Source organism: Pleurodeles waltl, chromosome 3_1, assembly GCF_031143425.1.
Source record: "Pleurodeles waltl isolate 20211129_DDA chromosome 3_1, aPleWal1.hap1.20221129, whole genome shotgun sequence".
Classification (NCBI taxonomy): domain Eukaryota; kingdom Metazoa; phylum Chordata; class Amphibia; order Caudata; family Salamandridae; genus Pleurodeles; species Pleurodeles waltl.
The window spans coordinates 1161613809-1161630705 of NC_090440.1; the positions used below are offsets into that span (position 1 = coordinate 1161613809).

At 51.9% G+C, this 16897-nt stretch overlaps 1 long non-coding RNA gene across 2 annotated transcripts in view; it reads right to left on the bottom strand.

The window, feature by feature from the left end:
• The window catches only part of LOC138283326 (uncharacterized), a 35038-nt gene extending 18390 nt beyond the window's left edge, over positions 1–16648 (bottom strand). Inside the window, exon 1 of one of the 2 annotated variants that reach the window (XR_011201191.1) lies at positions 16505–16648. This is a non-coding gene — a long non-coding RNA (uncharacterized lncRNA). Of the gene's footprint in view, positions 1–16019; positions 16245–16504 lie in introns of those variants that run through there. The other variant, XR_011201190.1, reaches the window with a different exon arrangement.
• Between the last annotated feature and the right edge of the window lie 249 nt (positions 16649–16897).

The window sequence follows — 16897 nt, forward strand, 5'->3', positions numbered from 1 at the left end:
TGTGAGGGCAGGCCACTAGCCTTTGAAATGTAAGTGTCAGGCCCTCCACCCTTTCACCCCAGGAAGACCCATTCAATATGCAGATGAGTGCAGGTGTCCTGTGATTGTGGCTTTCTGGGTGAAATGCCTCACCAATAAGCAGGCTTTTCTATTACCATTCTGGCCATACTAAATATGACCTGGATACCCCTTTCAGATCTGAATCTACCACTCAAAAAGTATATAAGGGCAGCCCTAATGCTAGTCTATGAAAGGAGCAGGCCTCGCAGCAGTGGAAAACGAATTTAAGAGTTTTCCACTACCAGGACATATAAAACACATATGTACATGTCCTGCCTTTTAACTACATAGCACCCTGCCCTATGGGTTACCCAGGACCTCCTTAGGGGTGACATATATGCTGAAAAAGGGGAGTTTAAAGCTTGGCAAGTACTTTTAAATGGCAAGATGAGTGGAAGTGTAACTGCACACACAGGCCTTGCAATGGCAGGCTTGAGACATGGTTAAGGGGCTACTTATGTGGGTTACACAATCAGTGCTGCAGACCCACTAGTAACACTTAAATTACAGGCCCTGGGCACATGTAGTGCTCTTTACTAGGGACTTATAAGTAAATTGAATATGCCAGTTGGGGATGAACCAGTGTTACCATGTTACAGGAAGACAGCATATGCACGTTAGCACTGGTTAGCAGTGGTAAAATGTGCAGAGTTCTAAAACCAGCAAAAACAGTGTCAGAAAAGTGGAGAGAGGCAGGCAAAAAGTTGGGAGATGACCACCTTAAGGCTGTCAGATCTAACAAGCAGGGATTGTTAACCCACTTATGACCCAATGACTTGTACTGTGTCAAACTGACTTTGCCCTAGGCCTAAACCGCACAGTTCTCAATTGTGCCTTATTATAAACACCTACCCACAACCTGACCTCAAACTGATATTTAGGTTGCTCTTCTAACAGTACACCCTTTACAGGAGTAACATAGTGCATGAAAATAGCAACAGAAGCACAACATCTTGTAAAAAAATAAAACACATGCAATTGAGTAAATAAAATGTGAAAAAAAAACAAGCCAATGTCCTTTTTAGGTTGAATGCACAAGCGCTTTGACCTGTTGTAAGAATCGTGGGCTTTTAACCACACCCACCGCACACCCATAACTTTTATTTGTTCCTGGGCTTGCCTTTGAAAAATCCTTTACCATCATTGGTAAAGCCTTACAGTTTGTGCCTCCTCAGGGTGATTTTGTTACCACCTTGCAGACTGTCCCTGTTACATGGATAATTGCACGACTGCCGATAGTTTGTCTGCAAGCAAGATTCTTTTTATTTTTGTGTCTCTCCTTCGTGCTCATGCTCATGGCGGCAATGGCACTTTGAATCGGCTTGCTTATGTCAACTGTTTTACTTTCATTTTCAATTTATGTAGCAAGAAAAGTCCTGTTAGGATTTTACAACTCTAATATCTCTAATTCGAGCAAATGTGAGACCCATGGCATTGCAAATGCTTGCTTTTAATTTTATTTGACTGCAGCTGGTGGTGAAGGAGGCGGTGGGGATCAAGGCAATTAGAAGCACTGCCCAAAAAGGATGCGTCACTCCCCAGGGTTACAACACTAGTTTTGAGGTTGTGCAGGGGCTCAGACAAGGCAATAATGTCACCTTCATTATTGCCAGTAAGCATTTAGTATTACCAGCGTGTGACTGGGACAGAAAATAGGCCTGGGCACCAAAATAAAAGTGACCCCTATTAGTGAGTAAGAAATGTGAAAGAAAAGTAGTGCACGTTTGCAAATTAGGGTAGCTTTTAACTTGTAAAGAGTTGCTTTATGAATTTTTCACAAGGTGTGGAAGGCTGCATGGCTTTGAGCTTGTCGCAGATAATGTTTGTTTTAATATGAGGGAAAACAATAAAAACCGACCCAGCACACCATAAAACAGGCTCACAAACAACCAAAAACAGCCCACCACTGACCTGAAAGAGCTTACTCAACATTCAGTAAGGCCACACTAAAACATTTGAAAAAAAAAAGGTCAAGGAGGGCAGGGAGTCCCAATGTGAGGGAGAAACCTGATACTTCTAGCCATCTGCTGGCAGGCTCCAGATTACAAGAAAAAGAGGGCAGATTTGCTGGCCGCAGTGATGGGTAGAGCTTGCAGGTGGCAAAGAAGGGAAACAAACTGGCTAGCAGGTAGCAAAAGGAGAGCTGGCTGACCCAATCCACAGGGGACCCCCTGCTTATTTGTGCACCTCTTTTGGTGACCAGCGCTGAGGGCAGGCGGGTGGTGTCAAAGGAGCAGCAGTGACATCCCTAATAAAGATGGCCTGGCAGGAAGCTTGGGGAAAGGATCCTTAATAGTCATCTGTGATTGTGCAACAGCTCTCTTTTAAAGACCCTTTGGCTTCCCACCAAACGCTAGCGTATGATGTCACTAGAAGCTTTCTGAAACTGCAAAAGAGGGCCGCTTGCGCATGCACAGTTATGTTGTTATTGCGCAAACTCCAGGGGCTCTCTTTTGTATTTACAGAGATCCCTGGGTGGCCCAGTGCACAGCAGCTGTGTTGTACTTGCTAATGGGGTTAACTATAAAGTCTGAGGGCCACCAAGCCAGGTCAGATGGGCTGCTGGCGGGCCATACTTTGAGTACCACAGCATTAGACTAATCATGCATTTTGTAGCACCTCTATCACCTGTGCTCTGTGAGGGTCAAGCTGCAAGCAGGTAGAGTGACCACGACCATCAGAGCAGAGCTGGCTGCATTTAGACCATTGCAGCATCCAAGTGCCCAATGAGGTCCCAGCTGTGGGCAGCTCGGGCAGGACTGCACAGCCAGGTCCTGCAGCAGAAGCATGATTGTGCAGAGACCTGGAGCTACCCCTGGAGTCACACCGTGGCCTGCCGAGTATTAACTCTGTCAGTGCAAGTGGCGTGCTGAGAGAAACTACAGAATTTAAACACCTGAAGATGCGTGATGAGCCCAATGCTACTTATCTCAACCTCGCTCTCTGAATGTCAATTAAGGAGGAAATGTGCCATTTACGGGCCAATATCGAATCTCACTTGTATTTCTTGCACAGAATCCTCTCTGCTCTGCTCCTGAAGTTGTTTTTGATGGTGGATGAGCAGACCAAACTCTGAGGTCTGTAGACTGAAAGTGGATGGTATGTGCCCACATATGCAGCGCATGCTGCAGACTCCTCACTAGCCTTCACAGTGTTGAGTGAAGAGCAGCGCACATAGATCATGGGACAATCCCCTTGGCTGAACTTGAAGTATGCTACCATGAAAAAGGTAAAGCACACCAAGGAGCATATTTATGAGCCCCTAGCGCCACCAAAGCACCACTTTTTGTGAGGCTCCAGTGGTGCTAAGCACTGCGCCGTATTTAAAAGGTGGCGTAAATACGGCCCCTTCACACACAGTACTTCGCGCGGAAGGGGCGTGCAATGGGTGTCGCTCTAGGCATGCCAAAGCAACACACATTGCATTTTGATGCTGCCTCAGATTTACGAGTTTTTGTAAACCTGAAGCAGCATCAAAATCTAACGCCACCACACGGGTGGTGTCAGCAAGGCGCAATTAGGAGGAATGCTTTTATTCCTCCTAGTTTTTTTATTTTTCTATGTGTGCTGCATTCTGAAACATACATAGAAAGAGCAAACTGACAGACATGATTGTTTATGTGCGGGAAAGTGTTCCTTCCCACACATAAACAATCATGTCAAAATGATGCTTTGGCACTTCTGTGTGTGCTGCATTCGGCAGCACACACAAATGTGTGAAATCGCCATTAGTGACTGTTTATGTGCAGGAAGGGACACCTTCCCACACATAAACAATCAAACCCCTCAATGCAGTCATCCTTGCACGATGGTGCGCAGCTCAATTTATCGCCAGCTCAGGGGACAAGACAGGGGTGCGCTGTATTAAATTAAGTATGGCGCATCTCTGCATTGTGAAAATGATGGAACGCGGCGCTGCCAATTTTGGCACAGCGTCATGCTCCATCATTTTTAGTTAAATATGGGCTCAACTAATTAAAGACAGACTTGAACAGTAATTATCTTGTTTACCATGCTGCTGCAGAGGCCTGTCATCTACTAACCAGCCAGTGAGACAATTTCCATTTCCTGTTATTAACGCCTGTGTGCCATGTAAACTTTCAATCGATGGCCGCATTAGGCTTATATTTTATCTAATTGCCATAAACATACTAAGCAATGTGGAAAATCACTCACACTTTAGAACTTATTTTTTATAGAAGGATTTGTAGTGCTCACCTTCCACTTCTAAGCGCTGTAGATTTTAACTGCTTAGGTGCCCTGGACGTAACAGTTATGTCCTGGGCAGCACCGCTCGGGTGCCAGGACGTAACCGTTACCTCCTGACAGGGGCCCTAAGGGGAATCGCTAGCGCTCCACCCGGGGGTCTCGCACCCCCCTCCCCTGGGCAGGGATGGAAGGGGAATTGCTTCACCTTCCACCCCCACTCCCCTTGGCCCCCCAATGGCATCTGATGACGTCAGCGCACAATTCTGTGCTGACCTCATCAGGGTCCTACTCCTCCACGCTGTAAGCTATCGGAGGAGAAATACAAAAGCATTTCTCCTCCGATCACGTGGAGGGGGAGAGAAAGGTACGAAAGGAGAGGAAACGCCTTTCCTCTCCTTTCATGTCTGTCTCAGCATTTATGATGCCCAATCGTGATGCGATCGGGCAGCAGAAATGCCCACTAGACACCAGGTATTATTCTTTTTTATAAATGCATAAGGGGAGTGGCCCCTTGGGCAAGGGCCGCTACCCAGGGGGGCAAATTATTTTACGGTCATTTCTACCCCCCCCTCCCTGAGGGCAGATCGGCCTATTATAATTAGGCCGCTCTGCCCCCAGGGGGGGCAGAAACCCCTAGACACCAGGGTTTTGTTTTTGGGGTGTGTGTTGTTTTTTCATATGTGGGGAGCGACCCCTTAGGCAAGGGTCGCTCCCTTAGGGGCAAAATTAACTCTAGGCCTTTTCTGCCCCCCTTGGGGGCAGATTGGCCTATTTTTATTAGGCCAATCTGCCCCAAAGGAGGCAGAAACCACTAGACACCAGGGATTTTTTTTGTCAGTTTCACGTGAGGGGAGCGACCCCTTAGGCAAGGGTCGCTCCTCTGGGGGGCAAATTGTCTTTAGGCCATTTGTGACCCCCTTGGCAGATCGGCCTATTTGCATTAGGTTGAAACCTCTAGACACCAGGGATTTTTTATGTCAGTTTCACATGAGGGGAGCGATACCTTAGGCAAGGGTCCCTCTTCTCGGAGGGAGGGGGGAGGAGATTTGTTGTAGGTCATTTCTGCCCCTCTTGGGGGGAGATCGGCCTATTTTAAGTAGGCCAATCTGCCCGGTGGGGGGCAGAAACCCCTAGATACCAGGGATTTTATTTTTTTTTATTTTTAATATGTGGGGAGCGACCCTTTAGGTAAGGATCGCTCCCTGGGGGTGAGGGAATTGTCTTTAGACAATTTCTGCCCCCCTTGGGGGCAGATCGGCCTATTTTTATTATAACCACTAGACACCAGGGATTTTAATTTATTTGCGTCAATTTCACAAAAGGGGAGCGACCTTTTTAATAGGCCGAGCTGCCCCCAGGGGGGGCAGAAACCACTAGGCCCCAAGGTTTTTTATTTGGCCCCAATTTCACGCAAGGGGAGCGGCCCCTTAGGCAAGGGTCACTCCCCTGGGGGGGGGGGGAATTTATTTTAGGCCATTTCTGCTCCCCTTGGGGACAGATCAGACTATTTCTATTAGGCCAATCTGCCCCTGGGGGGGGGGGGGCAGGAACCACTTAGGGAATGGTGTGTGTGTATGTGTGTGTTTTGTTTGGGGGGGCAGCCCCTTCGGCAAGGTCGCTCCCAATGGGGGCACATTACTGTAGCCCATATCTGCCCCCATTGGGGGCAGATCGGCCTATTATTGGAAGGTCCACCTGCCCCCAAGGGGGGCAGAAAGCCCACCAGAGACCAGGGAAGATTTGTTTTTCAAAATAAGAGGGTGGATGTATGGCCATACCTCCACACCAAATAAATTGGGCCAAAGTTGTTCTGCCCTCCAGTGGGCAGATGGGGGAATTACCCCCGAGCCACACCCTGGGGAAGGGGGCCAAAAGTCTGCTAGATGACAGGGAATTTAAAAAAAAATAGTGGGGTGGTGGCTACCAACCAGTATGGGCCTGGTTATGCCCCCACCCCAACTGTAGAGGGTAACAGTCTTTTAGCTCTCCCCCTGTACACTAAAACATCTTATCCCATGGCAAGCAAGAGGACATTTAATTATTTTAGGTTTTGGTTTTACATTTGGGCCATGAGGGCTTGGCTAACTCTCAAAATCGTCCCACTTGGAATGGTGAGGGCTGTACTTTTTGGACTTTGGGATGCTTCCATGTAGAAAAATCCACAGGACCTAGACACATCTGAAAACTAAACATCTGGGTGATTCCAGGGTGGTGTGCTTCACATGCACCCCGCACCATTTTCTTACCCACAATGCCCTGCAAACCTCCAACTTTGCTGGAAATCACACATTTTCCCCAAATTTTTGTGATGGAACCTTACGGAATCTGCAGGAATCTACAAAATTCCTACCACCCAGAACTGTCTCATCTATACCAATAAAAATTCTACCCCCCAATTTATTTTTTTCAAATTTCCCTTTTCGACTCGCTTTGGTTCCCCCTCAATTTCAACATGTATTTGGTTCTTCCATGTCACAGGCACTTGGCCCACCTACACAAGTGAGGTATCATTTTTACCAGGAGATGGAGGGGAACGTTGGGTGGTAGGAAATTCGTCCCGGTGCGGTGATCCCTAACAGAAATGTCAGAGAAATTCGATTTTTTACCTACATATGAGGTTTGCTGAGGATTCTGGGTAAGAAAACACTGGGGGATCCACGTAAGTCACACCTCCCTGGAATCCCTCGGGTGTCTAGTTTTCAGAAATGTCTGGGTTTGGTAGGTTTCGCTGTATGGCTGTTGATCCCAGGATCAAAAACGCAGGTGCCCCCACAAAAACAGGTAGTTTTGTATTTGATAATTTTGATGTGTCAAGATAGTGTTTTTGGGCATTTGCTTTCATGGGCACTAGGCCTACCCACACAAGTGAGGTACCATTGTTTTCGGGAGACTTGAAGGAACGCTGGGCGGAAGGAAATCTGTGGCTTCTCTCAGATTCCAGAGCTTTCTGTCACCGAAATGTGAGGAAAAAGTGTTTTTTTTGGCAAACTTTTGAGGTTTGCATAGGATTCTGGATACCAGAACCTGGTGAGAGACCCACAAGTCACCCCATCTTCGATTTCCCGAGGTGTTTAGTTTTAAAAAATGTGCCGGTTTGGTAGGTTTCCCTAGGTGCCGGCTGAGCTAGAGGCCAAAATCCACAGCTAAGCACTTTGCGAAAAACAGCTCTGTTTTCTTTGGCAAAATGTGATGTGTCCATGTTGTGTTTTGGGGCATTTCCTGTTGCGGGCACTAGGCCTATCAACACAAGTGAGGTACCATTTTCATTGGGAGGCTTAGGGGAACGCTGGGTGGAAGGCAATTTGTGGCTCCTCTCAGATTCCATAACTTTCTGTCACTGAAATTTGAGGAAAAGTGTTCTTTTGGCCACGTTTTGAGGTTTGCAGAGGATTCTGGGTAATAGAACCTGATAAGAGCTCCACAAATCACCCCATCCTGGATTCCCCTAGGTGTCTAGATTTAAAAAATGCACAGGTGTGAGAGGGGTTCCTAGGTGCCGGCTGAGCTAGAGATCAAAATCCACAGCTAGCCACTTTCCGAAAAAACACGCCATTTTTAAAAGTAAAAATGTGATCTGTGCATGTTGCGTTTCCTGTTGCGGGCGTTAGGCCTACCCACTCAAGTGAGGTACCATTTTTATCAGGAGATTTAGGGGAACACAGAATAGCAGAACAAATGTTATTGACCCTTGACTTTCTCTACATTTGTTCCTTACAAATGTAAGACAGTGTGTAAAAAGGACTTCTATTTGAGAAATGCCCTGTAATTCACATGTTAGTATGGAGTCCCCAGAATTCAGAGATGCGCAAATAACCACTGCTTCTCAACACCTTATCTTGTGCCTATTTTGGAAATACAAAGGTTTTCTTGATACCTATTTTTCACTCTTTATATTTCACCAAATGAATTGCTGTATACCCGGTATAGAATGAAAACCCATTGCAAGGTGCAGCTCATTTATTGGCTCTGGGTACCTAGGGTTCTTGATGAACCTACAAGCCCTATATATCCCCACAACCAAAAGAGTCCAGCAGACGTAACAGTGTATTGCTTTAAAAAATATGACATGGCAGGAAACACTTACAGAGTAAAACGTGGAGAAAATGGCTGTTTTTTTCACCTTAATTTCATTTTTTTTTTTTATTTGATCAGTTATTTTCTGTAGGAAAACCTTGTAGGATCTACACAAATGACCCCTTGCTGAATTTCAGAATGTTGTCTACTTTTTAGAAATGTTTAGCTTTCCGGGATCCAGCATTGGTTTCAGACCAATTTCTGTCACTAACTGGAAGGAGGCTAAAAGCACAAAAAATTGTAAAAATGGGGTATGTCCTAGTGAAATGCGAAAATTGTGCTGAAAAATGTGGTTTTCTGATTTAAGTCTGCCTGTTCCTGAAAGCTGGAAAGTTGGTAATAACAGCACCGCAAACCCTTTGTAGATGCCATTTTTAGGGGGAAAAATCACAAGCCTTCTTCTGTAGCCCTTTTTTCCCATTTTCTTTTTTAAAAACGAAAATTTCGCCGCATTTTGGCTAATTTATTGGTCTCCTTCAGGGGAACCCACAAACTCTGGTTACCTCTAGAATCCCTAGGATGTTGGAAAAAATGACGCAAATTTGGCATGTGTAGCAGACTTGGACAAAAAGTTATGAGGGCCTAAGTGCAAACTGCCTCAAATAGCCAAAAAAAGGCTTGGCACCTGAGGAGGAAAAGGCCTGGCAGAGAAGGGGTTAAGATTTTCTTATGATTTATTTCTATACTCAAAAAGGTGTAATTTCTGATATTTATATGTTTCCTTTCTCTTCATTGCTGGATTTTGTTAGCAAGAAAGTGTCAATCAATCAATCAATCACAGAAATTTATAGAGCGCGCTACTTACCCGTTAGGATTCAAAGGCGCTGGGGGAGGGGGGGACTGCTACTGCTCAAAGAGCCAGGTCTTGAGGAGTCTTCTGAAGGCGAGTAGGTCTTGAGTCTGTCGGAGGTAGGTAGGGAGCGTGTTCCAGGTCTTGGCGGCGAGGTAGGTGAAGGATCTGCCGCCGGAGGAGGCTCGTTGGATGCGGGGGACGGTGGCGAGGGCGAGGCTCGCGGATCGTAGATGGGGAGTCGGGGTGTAGAAGTTGAGTCTGTCGTTGAGGTAGGAGGGGCCGGCATTGTGGAGTGCTTTGTGTGCGTGGGTGAGGAGCTTGAACGTGACCCTTTTGTTGACGGGGAGCCAGTGGAGTCCTTTGAGGTGAGGGGTGATGTGGCTGTCGCGGGGTGCGTTGGTGATGAGTCGGGCTGAGGCGTTTTGGATGCGTTGGATTCGCAGTAGGTGTTTCGCTGGGATTCCTACATAGAGTGCGTTGCCGTAGTCCAGTCTGCTGCTGACGAGGGCGTGGGTCACTGTCTTCCTGGTGTCGGTCGGGATCCACTTGTAGATCCTGCGGAGGGTGTTGTAGCAGGAGGAGGTAACGGCGCTGACTTGTCTGTTCATGGAGAGTGCGGAGTCGAGGATGAATCCCAAGTTGAGGGCGTGGTCGGTGGGCGTCGGGGGGGGTTCCGAGGGTGGTGGGCCACCACAAGTCGTTCCAGGCGGAGGGGGATGTCCCGAGGATGAGGATTTCTGTCTTGTCGGTGTTGAGCTTCAGGCGGCTATTTCTCATCCAGTCGGCAACTGCTTTCATTCCCTCGTGGAGGCTGGCTTTGGCGGTGGCAGGGTCGTTGGTGAGGGAGAGGATGAGCTGGGTGTCGTCGGCGTAGGTGATGATGTTGAGGTCGAAACGGCGGGCCACTTGTGCGAGGGGGGCCATGTAAATGTTGAACAGCGTAGGGCTCAGGGAGGAGCCCTGGGGGACGCCGCAGATGATGTTGTTGGCTTCTGATCGGAAGGGTGGGAGGCGTACGGTCTGTGTTCTGCCGGAGAGGAAGGATGAGGTCCAGGCTAGGGCTTTATCCTGGATTACGGCTTCTTGGAGGTGTGACAGTAGGGTGTGGTGGCAGACTGTGTCGAAGGCCGCGGAGAGGTCTAGGAGAATGAGGGCGGAGGTCTCGCCGCGGTCGAGTTGGCGTCTGATGTCATCTGTTGCGGCGATGAGGGCGGTCTCGGTGCTGTGGTTGCGTCTAAATCCGGTTTGTGAGGAGTCGAGGATGTTGTTGTCTTCGATGTGGCTTGTCAGCTGAAGGTTGATGATCTTTTCTGTGACTTTAGCTGGGTAGGGGAGGAGGGAGATGGGGCGGAAATTCTTGAGGTCCTTGGGGTCGGCTTTTGGTTTCTTGAGAAGGGCGTTGATGTCTGCGTGCTTCCAGCTTTCTGGGAAGGTGCCTGTTTCGAAGGAGGCGTTGATGATCGCGTTGGGGCGCGATGATAGAGTCGGCTTTGTTGAAGAAGTGGTGGGGGCAGGGGGCAGTCGGTGATCCGGAGTGGATGGAGTTCATGATTTTGCGTGTTGCGTCGTCGTTGGACCAGGCGGTGATGGGGTTGGTGATGCTAGGGTACGAGGTGGTGACGGAGGTGGGTGAGGTAGGGGTTTGAAGCTGCTGTGGATGTCGGCTATCTTGCTGTGCAAAAAGGCGGCGAGGGAGTCGCAAAGTTCCTGAGATGGCGGGATGTCGTTGACGTTGGTGCTGGGGGTGGATAGTTCCTTCACAATGCGGAAAAGCTCTTTGTTGTCATGTGCGTTGTTGTCTAGGCGGTCTTTGAAGGAGGACCTCTTGGTGGTCCTGATGAGGTGGTGGTGTCGGCAGGTTGCGTCTTTGAGGACAGCGTGATTGTCCGGTGTGCGTTCTTGGAGCCATTTCTTTTCCAGTTTCCTGCAGGCGCGTTTGGAGGCCAGGAGTTCATCGGTGAACCAGGAGGCTTTCTTGCTGGTGGGGTTGTTGAGGGGTTTCTTCAGTGGGGCGAGGATGTTGGCGCAGTTGTTGATCCATTGACTGAAGTTGCAGGCCGCGGTGTCTGGGTCGGTGGGCTCGTTTGGTGGGTTCTGGGAGAGGGTGCTGAGAAGTTGTTCTTTGGTGACTTTGCCCCAGTTGCGGCGGGGGAGTTGGCGTCTGTGGTGGTGTGCAGTGATTTTGTTGTAAGTGAAGTGGACGCAGTGGTGGTTGGTCCAGTAAGGTTCGGTGGTGTCGTTGAAGGTAACGTGGTCGCTGGTGGAGAAGATGGCGTCCAGTGTGTGTCCGGCAGCGTGGGTTGTTGACGTGACATGTTGTCTGAGTCTGAGGTTTGCGAGGTTGTTGATCAACGTGGTGGAGTTGTGGTCGTTGTTGTTCTCGAGGTGAAAGTTGAGGTCCACGAGGAGTATGTAGTCCGTGGAGGCGAGTGCATGGGTGCTTGCGAGGTCGGCGATGGAGTCGCAGAACTGGGCCCGTGGTCCGGGGGGCCTGTAGACGAGCGTTCCTCTGAGGGTGGTGTTGGGGTCGGTGTGGATCCGGAAGTGTAGAAGCTCTGCGGTGTTGAAATGGTCGTCGGTGTGGATGGTGATCTTGAGGGAGGATTTGTGGACGATGGCGAGACCTCCTCTGTAGCCGTTGGTGCGGTCCCTGCGGGAGATCTTGTATCCGTCTGGGATGGCGATGGTGATGTCTGGCGCGGATGATTCGTTCCACCATGTCTCTGTCAGGAAGGCTACATCCGGGGCGGTGCTGTCGAGCAGGTCCCAGAGTTCTACGGCGTGTTTGCGTGCGGAGCGGGTGTTGAGGAGTATGCAGCGGAGGAGGTTCGGTCTAGCGGTCGTTGGTTTGGAGGTTCGGTTGCAGGAGAAGTGGCAGGTGCGGCAGGCGAACGGTCCGTGTGTGTGCTTTGGTGCGGCTAGGTAGCAGTGTTGGTTTTGGTTTCGGCCGTTGTTGAGTGCGTGGAGGGCGGGTAGCGTCGTAGCTGAGCCTGGGCGGGGTGTGGAGCGGGGGGCGAGGGCCAGGGGTTCTGGCGCTGGACGCGGTCCGGGCGCGGACGGGCGCAGACAGGCTTGCCTCTGGCGCGCCCACTGCGCGGTCGCGCAGCGACCTGCATTAAGAGGGGGTGGAGGGAGGGAGGAGGAGCTGGGGGCAGGAGGGGGCGGGGCCAAAGCGGCGAGAAAAACAGGAGAGGGAGCGGCGAGTGTGGAGGGGGGTTGGAAATGGCAAAAATCAGGGAAGCGGGCGGATGGCGATGGATTGGGGGTGGGGGGGTCAGAGGAGGAGGGGGACGCGCAGGGGAAAGAGCGGGATCGAGCGCACAGAAAATGCAATAGCAAAAGAGTCACTACTGGGCAATACAGCTACAGAGTACAGATACTAATGAACACAGTGGGCACAATAGGGACAACAACAACAGCAACACAACAGAGACAGAAACGAAGAGACAAACGAGGAGAATACAGAGACACAACAGAAGCAAACCTTACTGCCCACCACTGGGCCACCAGGGATGAGGCGCAGGCGGGGGCCTGCGGGTGGAGGAGGGCCTCGAACACGGGCAGCAGCGGCAGTCAGGGAACAGGGCACCTGCAGGGTGCGCAGAGCGGCGGGAGGAGCGTCCTGTCCTCACAACGAGGTCAGAGAACGCACCCTCGGAGCGCAGCGACCTGCATTAAGAGGGGGTGGAGGGAGGGAGGAGGAGCTGGGGGCGGGAGGGGGGCGGGCCGAAGCGGCGAGAAAAAGGGGCGAGGGAGCGGCGAGTGTGGAGGGGGGTTGGAAATAGCACTGGGTAGCTAGAGGGGAGGGGGAGGTGGGAGGGCAGGGGGTGTAGAGAAGGGGAAAAAATCAGGGAAGCGGGCGGATGGCGATGGATTGGGGGTGGGGGGTCAGAGGAGGAGGGAGACGCGCAGGAGAAAGAGCGGGATCGAGCGCACAGAAAAGGCAATAGCAAAAGAGTCACTACTGGGCAATACAGCTACAGAGTACAGATACTAATGAACACAGTGGGCACAATAGGGACAACAACAACAGCAACACAACAGAGACAGAAACGAAGAGACAAACGAGGAGAATACAGAGACACGACAGAAGCAAACCTTACTGCCCACCACTGGGCCACCAGGGATGAGGCACAGGCGGGCGCCTGCGGGTGGAGGAGGGCCTCGAACACGGGCAGCAGCAGCAGTCAGGGAACAGGGCACCTGCAGGGTGCGCTGCGTGGCGGGGGAGCGTCCTGTCCTGACAACGAGGTCAGAGAACGCACCCACGGAGCGCAGCGACCTGCATTAGGAGGGGGTGGAGGGAGGAGGAGCTGGAGGCGGGAGGGGGGCGGGGCCGAAGCGTCGAGAAAAACGGGCGAGGGAGCGGCAAGTGTGGATGGGGGTTGGAAATAGCACTGGGTAGCTAGAGGGGAGGGGGAGGTGGGAGGGCAGGGGGTGTAGAGAAGGGGAAAAAATCAGGGAAGCGGGCGGATGGCGATGGACTGGGGTGGGGGGTCAGAGGAGGAGGGAGACGTGCAGGGGAAAGAGCGGGATCGAGCGCACAGAAAAGGCAATAGCAAAAGAGTCACTACTGGGCAATACAGCTACAGAGTACAGATACTAATGAACACAGTGGGCACAATAGGGACAACAACAACAGCAACACAACAGAGACAGAAACGAAGAGACAAACGAGGAGAATACAGAGACACGACAGAAGCAAACCTTACTGCCCACCACTGGGCCACCAGGGATGAGGCGCAGGCGGGGGCCTGCGGGTGGAGGAGGGCCTTGAGCACGGGCAGCAGCGGCAGTCAGGGAACAGGGAACCTGCAGGGTGCGCTGCGCGGTGGGGGGAGCGTCCTGTCCTGACAACGAGGTCAGAGAACGCACCCTCGGAGCGCAGTGACCTGCATTAAGAGGGGGTGGAGGGAGGGAGGAGGAGCTGGGGGCGGGAGGGGGGCGGGCCGAAGCGGCGAGAAAAATGGGCGAGGGGGCGGGGAGTGTGGAGGGGGGTTGGAAATAGCACTGGGTAGCTAGAGGGGAGGGGGAGGTGGGAGGGCAGGGGGTGTAGAGAAGGGGAAAAAATCAGGGAAGCGGGTGGATGGATTTGGATTGGGGGTGGGGGGGTCAGAGGAGGAGGGAGATGCGCAGGGGAAAGAGTGGGATCGAGCGCACGGAAAAGGCAATAGCAAAAGAGTCACCACTGGGCAATACAGCTATAGAGTACAGATACTAATGAACACAGTGGGCACAATAGGGACAACAGCAACACAACAGAGACAGAAACGAAGAGACAAACGAGGAGAATACAGAGACACGACAGAAACAAACCTTACTGCCCACCACTGGGCCACCAGGGATGAGGCGCAGGCGGGGGCCTGCGGGTGGAGGAGGGCCTCGAACACGGGCAGCAGTGGCAGTCAGGGAACAGGGCACCTGCAGGGTGCGCTGCGCGGCGGGGGGAGCATCCTGTCCTGACAACGAGGTCAGAGAACGCACCCTCGGAGCGCAGCGACCTGCATTAAGAGGGGGTGGAGGGAGGGAGGAGGAGCTGGGGGCGGGAGGGGGGCGGGACCGAAGCGGCAAGAAAAACGGACGAGGGAGCGGCGAGTGTGGAGGGGGGTTGGAAATAGCACTGGGTAGCTAGAGGGGAGGGGGAGATGGGAGGGCAGGGGGTGTAGAGAAGGGGAACAAATCAGGGAAGCGGGCGGATGGCGATGGATTGGGGTGGGGGGGTCAGAGGAGGAGGGAGACGCGCAGGGGTAAGAGCGGGATCGAGCGCACAGAAAAGGCAATAGCAAAAGAGTCACTACTGGGCAATACAGCTACAGAGTACAGATACTAATGAACACAGTGGGCACAATAGGGATAACAACAACAGCAACACAACAGAGACAGAAACGAAGAGACAAACGAGGAGAATACAGAGACACTACAGAAACAAACGTTACTGCCCACCACTGGGCCACCAGGGATGAGGCGCAGGCGGGGGCCTGCGGGTGGAGGAGGGCCTCGAACACGGGCAGCAGCGCAGTCAGGGAACAGGGCACCTGCAGGGTGCGCTGCGCGGCGGGAGGAGCGTCCTGTCCTGACAACGAGGTCAGAGAACGCACCCTCGGAGCGCAGCGACCTGCATTAAGAGGGGGTGGAGGGAGGGAGGAGAAGCTGGGGGCGGGAGGAGGGCGGGGCCGAAGCGGCAAGAAAAACGGACGAGGGAGCGGCGAGTGTGGAGGGGGGTTGGAAATAGCACTGGGTAGCTAGAGGGGAGGGGGAGGTGGGAGGGCAGGGGTGTAGAGAAGGGGAAAAAATCAGGGAAGCGGGCGGATGGCGATGGATTGGGGCCGGGGGGGTCAGAGGAGGAGGGAGACGCGCAGGGGAAAGAGCGGGATCGAGCGCACAGAAAAGGCAATAGCAAAAGAGTCACTACTGGGCAATACAGCTACAGAGTACAGATACTAATGAACACAGTGGGCACAATAGGGATAACAACAACAGCAACACAACAGAGACAGAAACGAAGAGACAAACGAGGAGAATACAGAGACACGACAGAAGCAAACCTTACTGCCCACCACTGGGCCACCAGGGATGAGGCGCAGGCGGGGGCCTGCGGGTGGAGGAGGGCCTCGAGCACGGGCAGCAGCGGCAGTCAGGGAACAGGGCACCTGCAGGGTGCGCTGCACGGCGGGGGGAGCGTCCTGTCCTGACAACGAGGTCAGAGAACTCGTAGTCGTTGAAATGTCACTCATATTTACACTGAAATTATGACAATGCCTAGGCCCACAATACAACATTGGTCGATGAGGGCGGCTGTAACCCCATACCCGATATTGCCTCTCTACCTACTCCAGCGTTGCCACCAGAAGGGTAGTAAACGGGATAGGGGGTAATGCCATACCTTCCAGAAGAAAGCCCAGCTGCCTGGGGGAGCTGTTGGGGCTACGTATGGACGCTGTGTAGCAGTTCGACCTCAATCGAAAGGTGATGAAGACAGGTTGGGAGTCAGTCCGGCAGCAGCCCTGCAACAGCAGCCAAGATTCGGCGGCAAGGGAGGAGCAGGAAAGGGGGCCGTTTTGGTCCGGCTAGGTTAGGAGGTGCCGGTTGTGAGCCATCTCCATCGGCCGACGAGGTGCATAGAGGCGTGCACGGGTCAGCAAAGGCGACCAAGCACTCGGAATACCGGAACGGTGCACAACAATGCCCACTAGAGGGCGTGCATGCTTTAAAATGAAATTTTAAAAGTAAATCACACTATTACCAGAACACTGCAGTGGGCAAAACGACTGCCTTACACCAAAGAGCTAGCGGCTAAGTGAAAAGAGAGGCATGTGGGAGACAGAGTTGCAGAAGGCTAACATTCAGCGATAGAATCGGCACACTCACCATCATCTAGCTGCTCCATTCAGCATCCTACTGAGAGAGTACCATAGTGCCCTCGCTGCACAGCCTGTAGCCCTTGGCGATCACCTCCAACAAGGCCTAATAGGCTGCTGCCTCCACTTGACGGAAGAAGTTATGCACCATCTGTTTGTTTCCCCAAAGGCGCCAACAAAAAGGGGAGGAGCAGAAGGGCAATTCGTGGGCGGTCATTGGCTAGAAGCACAAGAGGTGAGTAGACCTCGCCCCACAACATATGGGGCATATTGTGACCACAGAAGTCACTGCTGGTCGTGTTGACAAGTGTGGAAGAAAAGGAGAAAGCTCCCGAGTCACATCAATGACTGTGAGTACATCTACCAACGCAAGCAAACCTCTGATGTGGAGCAACGATGAACA